General features: G+C 44.4%; 1 long non-coding RNA gene across 2 annotated transcripts; it reads left to right on the top strand.

Annotated features, from left to right (window-relative positions):
* Positions 1–8,478: 8,478 nt before the first annotated feature.
* LOC125412744 (uncharacterized) lies at positions 8,479–10,761 on the top strand. Of its 2 annotated transcripts, XR_014997720.2 has the most exons (3): positions 8,479–8,751; positions 9,754–9,899; positions 10,298–10,761. It is a non-coding gene; the product is annotated as an uncharacterized LOC125412744 (long non-coding RNA). The 2 variants fall into 2 exon arrangements; XR_014997719.2 differs by lacking the exon at positions 9,754–9,899.
* The last annotated feature ends 1,040 nt before the right edge of the window (positions 10,762–11,801 follow it).

Here is an 11,801-nt window from a genome sequence, read left to right as displayed (position 1 = left end):
CCATGTGTGAGGCAGAAAAATATCCCAGAAAGGATCCACAGATCTGAGGGACCCTGAGCCTGAAAAATGAATGCACCACTCAGTGAGTGCAGTGCTAGAGGGAGAACCTGAAAAAGGGCAGTCGCCTAAGAAGCACTAGGCCAAAAGCAAACATTATCCCCAAAAGGATCCATAGATCCAAAGGGCCCTGGACCCCAAAAATGAATGCACTGCTAATTGAATCCAGTGCTAGAGCAGAGCCTGAGAACCTTGCTCATGGGAAATGTTAGAGGTGATCTTACCAATTGTCCCAGTGGACTGACAGAAAGTTGGCAAATGAGTTAGTAGAAGGTCCAGGTTTAGGATTTTCACCTGCAGTGCAGCAATGACCGAAACAGGACTCCATGAAAGGAAGAGAGACAGATTCCACTGCTGCAGTGGGAGGTGGGGGACACTGGTGAGACTAGACAGAGTGCCAGCAGGATAGAGCTGGAGCCAGAGCTGAGCCTACGAGACAGAGCGGGGCCTGGCAGCAGTGGGACAGTTTAGCACGGGTGTGATTACATGCCGGAATGGAAAAGCAGATAGAAAAACACAGAAAAAGTAGCCTGCATTTCCAACTAAAAATCACTGGCAGAATGTAAGCTAATGATAGGCAGCTATGTAGCTTGATATCTGAGAAGAAGGTTGGCACAGCCTCCATGAGTAAGGCAATAAGATCCAGAGACCAAACTCCAGCATCCTGGAAGTTCAGCATGGATCACAGCTCAAGCTGACTTTGGGTCATCACTCAAAGTCCACCTGGCCTGTGAGAATGCACGTGGAGTTGGAGGTCCAAGCAAGAACTTTAAGCCTGATGAGAAAGTGGTTGACCAATACTGGGCCATTTTTAAGAGGGGAAACCTACCATTTGATGTTGGGTATAGAATTCTAATGATTTTAAGTTGGGAAGGCAACCATATAGAAGAGTTAGAAGATTACAGGATCCCCAGCAGTCCTCAGCTACAAGGGATAGCCTGCCAAGTTAACAGCACCAATGTTATTATTCATAAAGGTGGGTGACAAGAAGCCAGCCCCACGAGGGGTGGTGGCTGGTAACCCGAGGCCTCTGCAGGTCCTCTTGGTGGGTGAGAGACCACGGCAGATGAGAGACAGAGTTTGGGTATAGAGTTTATTTAGTGGGTTATGGGAAGGGGAGGGGAAAAGGAAAAAGGGGGAGAGAAGAGAGGCTGAAGCTGCCTTTTCAGAAGAAAGAGAAAGAGAGAGAGAGGCGGGAGATCCACCTACCTCAGTGGAAGAGGGAGGTTGAGAGTGGGCAGGACTTGTCTCTTAAAGGGACAGGGTACCCAGGTCAGAAGATTACACCCCAGCTCTCTGCTCCCCACACTCCTGTTGGCCATCAGGCTTCCCATTCTTTGGATTGCTCAGATATTTCTAACCATGATGCTATCTGTTCCCTTCTCTACACAGTTCTCTACCAGAGCCCTGTCCCAAGCAGTCTTGTTCATCATCCTTTAGACCTTAAGACAAACATCCCTTTCCACAGAATCTTCTCTACTGAGTCCAGACAAACAACTATCTCACTATTGCCTTCAAGTCCCCTCAATTTCTACCAGTGGCATTAATCACACTTGTAATTAGATATTTCATGTCTGTTTCACTGTTTCTTGGTAAGCCTTGAATGTAAGTGGAGACTGCCATCACTAAAACCTGTCACCTAGAATTGCACTTAAAGAGAGATTATCCATTCTGTGTTGCTTAAAATGTTTCCTGGAATGTCTACAGAGTTGGGTTCCATTGTGCAGAGACCTAGTAACTAGATTAGAAGACAAGCTTCCCCAGTAATTTGTTAAATTTCAAGAAATTATTCTTCCTTGGGGCTGAAACAGAAGAGCAAAAACAGCATAAAAGTTTATCGTCTGTTATTCAAAATATGTGGGGGAGATACATATTACCTATTACACGCTTAAAAAAAATAAAGAATCCAGGGAGCAGTAAGCAAAGTGATAAATATAGCTGAGTGTGGGATGACATACCTGAGCACAGTGCAGCAATTTACAGCCATGTCACATGGCCCTGAAGGGAATTTACAGTGTTGTAACTCAATAGTATTCTTACATGTCTCACTGACTCCCACTTCAGTCTCCTGCTCAGAGGTAACCGCATTTCTTGCTCTTAAAAAAAAAAAAATTCTCAAGATTATAAGATAATTACATCATTCTTTCCTTCCCTCCCTTTCCTCCTTTCATACCCACCCACCTATTCCTCTTTGTTCTCTTTCAAATTTATAGGCCTTTTTTTTATTAATTGTTATTACAAACACACACACACACACACACACACACACACATCTGCTTAAGTCTGTCAGTCTGTATAAAGGCAAATGTTACCTGTATGTAAATTTTCAGGTCTGATCATTTGAATAACAATTGACATGCCAAAGTGGATAGGGTGGGGTGGGATGGGATGGGGGAAGCCCAGGAGGCCTCAACCCCGAACAAAGAATTACAGGCTACTAAGGGATGCTCAGGGCAGGAGAAATAGTCTCCCTTGCTCTTTTTGATGAAGCAGGATGGCTGAGCCAAATGGGGTTAAGATGTTTATGAGATCTGAGTAGAGGAGATCTCATATTACCAGAATCTTTTCCCTTTCCAAGTGAATTCTTAACATAGATATCAGCATTTCAAAGTATGCAAAGCCTCCCCTGAGCTGCTGCTTTCATGCATAAATTTGTTTACATACCAAGAAGCCCCCATTCTCTATCCCCTTAGCTTTTGTCTAGGCAGCCTCCAGATTTCCACCTTTTGTCCCTTATCCATGCATATCCTTTTGTGTGGGGTGCTTTTGTTGTTGTTTGTTTGCTTGCTTGCTTGTTTTTTTCCCTTTCTCTACAGATGCTATCTTTCAGCACATTCAGTCAGAGCACTTGGGAGGCAGACACAAGGATCGCCACAAATTCAAAGCCACTCTGGACTACACAGCAAGATTTTGTTTCAACAGCAACACAACAACAAGAAAATCACCAAAACTCCCACATTCTTCAAGGTTCAGCTGTGGTACAGTGTTCTCCCTAAGCAATGATGGGACAATGCACCTTTTCCAATGTCACTGGCTGTCTTAGTTACTGTTCTTTTTCTGTCAGAGACAACATGACCATGACAACTCTTATAAAGGAAAAAAATTGTTTGGGGGCTAGTTTAAGTTTTAGAAGTGAGTCCGTTATCATCATGGTGGGGATCATAGTGGCAGGCAAGCAGGTGCTGAAGCAGTAACTGACAGCTACAACCTGATCCACAAGCAGCAGGCAGATGATAGATAGATAGGTAGGTAGGTAGGTAGATAGATAGATAGATAGATAGATAGATAGATAGATAGATAGATAGATAGATAGATAGATAGATAGATGTGTGTGAGAGAGAGATGCTAGACTTCACATGTGGTTTTAATCCCTCAAAGCACGTGCCCAGTGGCTCAGTTCTTCCAACAAAGCCACACTGAGCCACACCTCCTCATCCTTTCAAACAGCGCCACTCCCTGGTAACTAAGCATACAAATCTATGAGCCCATGGAGGGCCATTCTCATTCAAACCACTGCACTGGCACTCCATTCCTTGAAGTCACCTGTTTACTATTAGAGTCACATACACAGGTGTTTCATTTCCCCCTCCAACTTACCTACATATTTGATACCCCCTTCGGTCTGGCCCATGAAAGAATCTTAGGGAATTATTTCAATGAGATACCTGTCTATTCCTTCTGTGGTCTCTGTCCCCTGGAGTATCTACAACTATCAGATATTATGTTAGGCAACACATAGGTCTTTGTACTTACATTCACCAAGGAGCATAATTTCACTTTGTAAAGGAGAACTGAGTCAGGAGCTTCCCAGAGGCGTACACCAAGTAGATGTAGTCATTGAATTTTGACACTACCATACCCCTTCTACTCCTGAACTCCCCAGGCTGTGTGTTTGAGAACCCAGCTTCTATCTAACATCCTAGGTATTGTGTTCTCAGTTAGCCGGACACTGCCTCTTCAAAGCTGTCAGGATGTGACTCGCACAGATTGTCACAAAAGTCCTCAGAGCACTGGGAACTGAACAGAAAATCACTTCAGGAAAAACTGCAGCCCCAGACTCGACCTGTTGCCCTGACAGTAGGGAGGCATCACCTTCTAGCACAGATCTTCTCATGCACTGTCCCCTTTGCCCTCCACCCTCTGCTCTCCATCCCTTCTGCTGCTTTTCCCACCTCTTCTTCTCTGAATGCAGAGAGAAGCAAAGGTGAGAGGAGATGCTGACCTCTCACTGGTCACAGAATGCTGACCTCAGGGAAAGTGTGCCCTAGAGGTCACCCTTCAAGGATACAGGTGGAGTACTGCTTTCATTGGGTTCTCCTAAGTTGTAGTTGGGAAGTGGGAACTAGTGACAAGATGGCTGGGGTGAGGTGAGGTGCGAAGATGTCATGATAAATTGGAAAAATTTTGTTGTTACAATTTACTCTGAGCACTCAACAAAATCTAAAACATTTATTAAGAAAAGTGATTAATTAAATGCCTTTACTCCCAGCATTTAGGAGGTAGAGGTAGGTGGAACTCTGAGAGTTTGAGACTAACTTGGTCTACATAGCAAGTTCTAGATCAGCCAGAACCATACAGTGAATCTCTCTCTCTCTCTCTCTCTCTCTCTCTCTCTCTCTCTCTCTTCACACACACACACACACACACACACACACACACACAAGAGAAGGGGAGAAGAAGTGTGTGATATCACTGAAAAAGTATTATTTTGAGGCAGGGTCTGTCTGTATCACCCTGGCTAGCCTGGAACTTGCAATTGGCCTGATGAGACTCCTGAGTACTGGGATTACAGGCCCAAGTCAACACATCAGTTCTGGATAATATTACTATTACTAATATATTTTTATTGATTTTTTTGAGATAAAATATATTGTCTTGGCAGGCCTATCACTCCCTATGTGGCTCAGTGTGATCTCAAACTCACAGCAATCTTCCTGCTTCTGAAAGACCTGGATAAATCCAGATCCCCCTAGCAGGAAAACAGAGCCAAAAATCTATCAGGAAGAGAAGAATCAGGAATCTAGGATTAACCAATTTCAGGGTTTCAGGAACTGGCTGAAGATAAAGGTAGATTGTAATCTTAAGAGTAATCTTAAGAAACAGAGAGATTCCCCCTAGTAATTATCACCCCCTAGTAATTATCATTGGTATAGGAACTAGCTGATTACGACCTTGAGAATGATCTTGAGAGGCAGAGAGTTGCCCCCTTGTAATCATCACCGGAATTTTCAGAGTTTTCTGTGACATCCTCCCTGCCCCCCTTTTCGGATTACTGGGCTGTGTGGTTTTTTCCTATAAAAACTACTTCTCCCAGTCACTCGAGGTCGAACTCTTCCCCTGCGTGGGTTATGAGTCTCGGCCCCAGTGCACTGGTCCCCGTCTTGTCGTCTTGTCTTCTTGTCATTAAACCTCGTGTGATTGCAGTAAGGACGGTCTCGCGTGAGTTACTGGGGGGGTTCGCGTCATCCCGAGGCTCGAGTGAGAGTCTCCCCTAATGGGGGGTCTTTCACTTCTTCCCAGTCCTCCTTCTTGCTGGGGTTACAGGTGTGAGTCACCACTTCTCCCATTCTACAGAGAAAAGAATCTAAAGAGACTAGCCTTTGTTTTTATCTGTTTGTTTGTTGAGTTCAGCTTGACTTGACATTAGATTTTTGATAACAAGATTTTGTTCCCTGCCACTCTGCCAGGCTCTAGGCTTTCCTTGAGTCTCTGAAGGGGAATGTGTCAGATGGGGAAGGGGGAAACACGAATAAAGGAATCCCAAATAGGCTATAACAAGGGGTTCTTTATTAAAAAGAAACTCACAGATCACAACGGGGAACAGGAACAGAATCCAACATTCAGGAGTGGTGAGTGAGGAGATGGAGAGCAGACAGATCCACATCTTTTGAGGTACCCAAGGCCACACCCAACCTGGTTCAGCCTCTCAAAGGCCATTGACTGAAGGAGGTTCCCCATCAGACCTCTATTTCAGAATCTTCAGAATTGTTTTATTCAAACTTGCCTGCGGAATAAATTCATACAATAGGAGAGGGACTTCACTTCCAGGTCCACTTCACCTTTAAAATTGCATTTTTAAAGAGAAATATAGCTAGCATTGGGACAATACCTTTGCCAAAAGAGGAAATTCTTACATATTAAGAAGGCATCTGAGGAAAAATGTAGAAAGACATTTTATAGCCCTAGAAATGATGCCTCGTACAAGGACCTGCAGGTTGACCTCCCATAATGCCCACAAAGCGCACTTACATTCTCCTGGACCATGAGGAACAGCTGCCAGCAAGCATACATGGCTCTTCAGAAGATACAAGAGTGAACTGTGGCCACTGCTGATTAAAGCTGCCGTTCCTGACTGTGATGAAATGGTACACAGCCATTTAGAGTTTAGTTGTTGCCAACTCTGCTCGTTTGAGAATGGTTTCCAGAATGACTCCTACAGCTCCAGCCAGGCAGTGCTGTGACGAGCAGGCTCACAGCAGTGGGAACATGGCCTCAGCACAGTGCCTGTTGTGTGTAGGGTTCTGACTCCACAGCAGTGGAGATGTTCATCACCAGATGTAACACTGTGAACTGTGGGTGTGGTTTCCTCCTGGAAGGAGTCTGCTCAATAAAACAATGAATGCCATCCCGGGCACACCATGCCTGTCTCCATGCAATTTCAAGTGAAATTGCTAGAAGTTACTGACATGAAGAAGCAAATTGTAACATAAAATTCAGATTATACCCTCAGAGATGCTGCATCAAGTAGGTGGGATGGGTCTCTATCAGGCTTTTGGATTACTTAGTGATATGGAAACAGAATTCATGTCACACACTGGAAAATATTTTAAAGTTCTTGATTTGATGAAGAAAACAGTCACAAAACTCCCAATGGACTGCTACCAGTAGGGCAAACTAATTACTGAATACTAAAACACTGTCCTTTAAGCCAAGATTATTAAGTATTTAGAATTACTTACTGCTTAAGAAAACCGTGAAAGAATCTTAAGCTCAATTACAAAAAATCCTGTAGAAGCTTTCCTTGCACAAATTGGACAATCCCTAAAATACATGCTATTGATTACCAGCAACAAGTTCTATAGTGGAAAGGCACTTTTAATGACTGTCAAGTTTTGTTCATCCGGGTTACAGGAAAACAAAATCATCCTTCTGTTCCCCTCTCAAAAAATCTTTATGAAAAATCATAGTGTGGGACCCAAAATGTGAGGCAAGAAGAAGCATGTGGAGCAGTTAATTAATCAAACGTGTATGGTTTTCCTGGATTTTTAATAATTTTTATTTGCCTGCTTAAAAATTTCATAACTTGTTTTGACTTCTTTACTCATTTTTAAAATAAAATTTTACTTCTGTATAAATTTTGCATTGATGCATCGTCTTTTCCTTTCTGGGAGAAAGTCCCGACCACTGTGAACTCTCTGACTTTGGTCCTGTGCACAGCATCGAAGGCCAGACAAGCCCAACACACAGACGGTGGCATTTCCCTCCTAAACTGTGTGCCCACAGTTCCCAGGAGAGCTCCCTTTTTCTCACTCTCCACAGCCCCATTCCCTCCATCTTGTACAGGAGGGATGATGATGCCAGGTGACCGTCTAGTCTTATGCACCTCCCAGGTGCCTGTTCCTACCCTGCTTTCCTCCCTTTCCTCAGTTCCAGACTCAAATGCAAAACCCTCAGACTTTATACAGCTTGTTCGTTATATAATACACCAGGGCTTAGGAGGGGTGACTGACTCACCAGGAGCCACAAAGCTGACAGACAGAAGCAGGATTAGACCTACAGTCTGCAAGTTTTCCCTTCCTTTACTACCCAACATCGGCCCAAATCCTAAGGTATCTGTTCTCTCAGTACCCACATGGCTACCTATGCCTAGATTTTAATTTCTACTGTCTATATTGGGTGCATTCTAATGATCTCATTTAACTTAGTACTTCTCTAAAGACCCTGCCAGATCACAGACTCTCTAGTTGACTTTCTTTATCTCCCAGAAATCAGGCTGAATCAGCAGTCTTTCTCCCTGGCAATTCATTCCCTCCCACTTGTAGCTGCAGAAAGATTGGGGGCCCTGATTTGTAGGTCAGGACAACTATACCTTAAAATTTTACTTTTATTGGTTCCTTCCTCAATCCTAGCACATAGGCCAGACCAGGCTAGACCATTTGGTGTGGAGCTTGCCCATCCTGCTCCTGGGAACTTTATGATGCTCCATCTGTCTGAATGCCCGCTCTCTCACTTGAAGATCTGATCATGACTACTGTAAAGTTGGGAGCATAGCCCTCAGCCCCTGGCCTCTGTCCCAGCCCCCTGGCCTGGAAGTATATTGGTCTGGACTCCAAATCCCAGCATGCCAGGTCCTGACCCCTCGGGACCACTCCCACAGGGTATTTAAATGGGCTCCCAGAGGAGAAACCTGTGGTTCCGGGTTTGCATGGGCTCCCTGCTTTCCTGTCTCCCCGCCATGCACTTGACCACCCAAGAGCACCATGCTTAATAAAACGATGGGCATTTTGATTTGGTTTGATTTGACCTAATTGGATTTCTTTGCGCTGGCGGAGCTGTCTTTCTTATTTTTTTTTTCTTAACATATGGAGGTTTCCTACCAAGGATCCTTAGTTTTTCCTGTGGGACCCAGGCCTCAGGACCTCGGGTCCAGGGCTACACTGGAAAATGGGCCTTCCTGCACACGCGCTCCACCAGGCAAGTACAGTTTCACTTGGTGAGTTTCCCTTTTAAACTGCATGCAGGTAGGGTTTTAGGGTGACTCATTCACTTTTTCAGGCTTTTGTTGGAGTCAGGGCTGTGCCAAAACTCTGACACATGGCAGAGGCCAGGCCTCCTGCTGAGATGGGATTTGGGTGCTGGAAGACGTTCCCACCCAATTTCTCATGTCCCCCATATATTAACGACTGACTTGGTGCTGCTCCGGTGGACACACTTGGACAGGCTCGTGTCAGTGGCATGCATTTAACGTGGGTTTCTTGCGATTCCTAGCTGATTTCAAATGCCCTTATGTAGGCACTTTAAAAACCCTTTTAAAATTGCAACAATCTAACTTAATGCAAATTACGCTCCAAGCTCACGTTTTTTTCAAGTTTGGTGCTTCCGTTCCTCCCCTTCTGCTGTTCTTTCTCTGTTCATTGGTGCTCCCTGTTGGTCCCGCCGTGACTTCTGCCTCTTCCCTGCGAGTGTGCAAGTGCAAACACATTTCCGCGCTGCACAGCCGTTTTGCAATTCTAAGCTGCTTTCCAAAGTACTCCAGTGTCGCGGTGGCCTGTTTGCGGAGTGGCACTTGCCTGTCAGTTACGGAGACACAGCGGCCGCTTCATGGGGGAGGCACTTAAACTATTTCCCTAGTCTCCCCTGCCTTTCCCTGCTGACAAATCCGTTTTTGTCCTTCCACTCTAAACTCTACGAAAGTGTTTCCTCTTTATGTTTCTGTTCTCTCTTGCAATGCCTAGTCAACTGACACAGGTCTATCCTGTTTCTCTGTTAAAATAATGTGGCCACTATGTTTATATAAATGTGTAACTGTGTTTTTGTATTGTGAATTTGAGTGTTGTGTTTATATGTACTTCCAGATTACAACAGCTTTAAAATATTTAACTTATATGCCAAGTACCAAATAATAATACTTGGTTTTCAAATGCCTTTACATACTTGAGATTATTGGCATTTCAATAAATAGAGCTTCTAATACAGACACATGCCAGCTTCTGCAGCATCTCCTCCTAGAAAACAAAAGACCTACCATCTCTAAGCTTCCTCCGGATTTGCAAAGCACCCACGCAGAAACAAAAAAGAATCCTTTTACACAGAGAATTGATCGGCTTTTCCTGCCAAGCCCGGTAAGATAGTCTTCCTGCTCACAGAAAAATATCTTTGGGCCTCTCTCACTCAACAGCTAATAGCAAACACTGCTTCTAAGCTTGATGCTCTCCAAGGGCAAGGAGAGGACTTGGGATTGCCTGCTGTCCAAAAGCTGTTTCATTTTTTGCTCATCTTTTCCTCACAGGAAATGTCTAAAGTCATTTGACAACTCAAGGCTTTAACAACTTTAACAGGCTTCATAGTCCAGGATGAACAGGTTTCAACCTTCAGAGGTTCAGAATTCATGACACCAAAAAATAAAATCTGTTCCAGTTTCTAGAAAAGTCCTATCACTACACCAAAATCAGGTCTGGTAAAATCTAAGGTTTTAATTTTAATTTTCCAGTTTTAAGTTTCCAGTTTCCATATTTTTCAGGTTACTCCTGCCGCCTAAGCCAAGACCAACCTACAAAGCGCTCCCAGGACAACACCAAAAGCACCTGTATCAGCTCTTCTGGGTCATGGACACCTGCTAACTAAAATCTGGTTCCATCTGCTATTGTGTCCATGGCTAGCCCCATTTCATAAGTCCAATAATAACAAAATTTTTTTCTCCTAGACACCTGCCTTCTTACCTATCTCAAGAAACAAATGCCTGGTGTCTCTGGGATGACAGTGAACAGGATGCCTTTCCATCACCCAGCTCTCACCTCCCAACATCCCCCCATGCCCGCAGGAAGTAGCCAGACTTGAGTCTATGCCCTTTTTCCAAAGAGAACCTACCACTTCAACTTCTTGTCACCCCTATATCCAAAGAGTCTGGAATGTTAACTTGGGAGTATCCGTCCTAGAGTGCCATGCTTAATAAAGTGATGAGCATTTTTATTTTGTTTGATTTGACCTAATTGGATTTCTTTGTGCCGGCAGAGCTGTCTTTCTTATTTTTTTTTCTTAATAGCTACCTGTAGCCAGGATGTTCTAAAAAAACACATCTGAAGGGTACTTTATGCCAGCACCCGCCCCCCAAGAACTTATTGTAAGGACATGAAAAAAAAAAAACTTTGCTTGATCAGAAGCTGGTTAAGACACTGGGTTCAAGAAACTGTGGAGCATCAAGAGTCAGCTGAAAACAGAAGCATTTGCAAAAGTGCAAACCAACTGTCCCTAACAGCTATCCCCGTGTGGACACCCAGCTTTGTGGTCTAGACAGGAGTAGAAAATAACTGCTTAGGGGGTGGCCGGGGGTATGCACAGAAGCAGAAGTAGTCGCTTAAAGGAGGAAGAGGGTATGCAGAAGTAGTCCCTACCCTGTGCTCAGCAAACTAACCCCCCCCTGACCCTGAGTAAACCTGGCTTGTGGTTTTTGCTTATATAACGTCAACCCCAAATGATGAGGGGGTCTCTTCCCTACTGCGCTGCGTTGAGTAGAGCCCCCGGCCTGGCTGGAAAACATGCTGAATAAACCTTACTTTTGCATTCTGGACTTGACTGGATCTTGGTGTTGGTTTCTCTGGGGCTCTCAACTTGGACACAACACTTATTCCAAGTGCAGTCAGTTTTGACATACTGGGAATTAACATATGAATTTGGAGGACCTAGGCCAGCCCACAATACCTTTAGTGTGAAAGAGGTTAAAGGGTTGTGCAGGGAGATCATGGACCCAGCTCCTAAGAGGGGTTGCTTCTTTTCCCATGGGAAAGGTGGTAGGAAGGAGAAGGCCTGCTCAGAGGCAGATATTTGGGAGAGCCTTACAAAATGTCTAACCCAGAGACCCACACTCCCACACACATTCTAAGTGAAGACGCAGTGTGATCGGTAATGAAAGGTCCCCAGACTATGTTACAAAAGACACAGCTTTAATAAAACAGAAGGAAAAACTTACACCAGAATCCCACCATCCAGAACACTGGATCCAGGCCAGAGCGAGAGAGAGCGGGTGT

The sequence above is a fragment of the Myodes glareolus genome, chromosome 17 (genome assembly GCF_982192425.1).
Source record: "Myodes glareolus chromosome 17, mMyoGla1.1, whole genome shotgun sequence".
NCBI classification, from domain to species: Eukaryota; Metazoa; Chordata; class Mammalia; order Rodentia; family Cricetidae; genus Myodes; species Myodes glareolus.
This window is presented reverse-complemented; position numbering and strand designations above follow the sequence as displayed.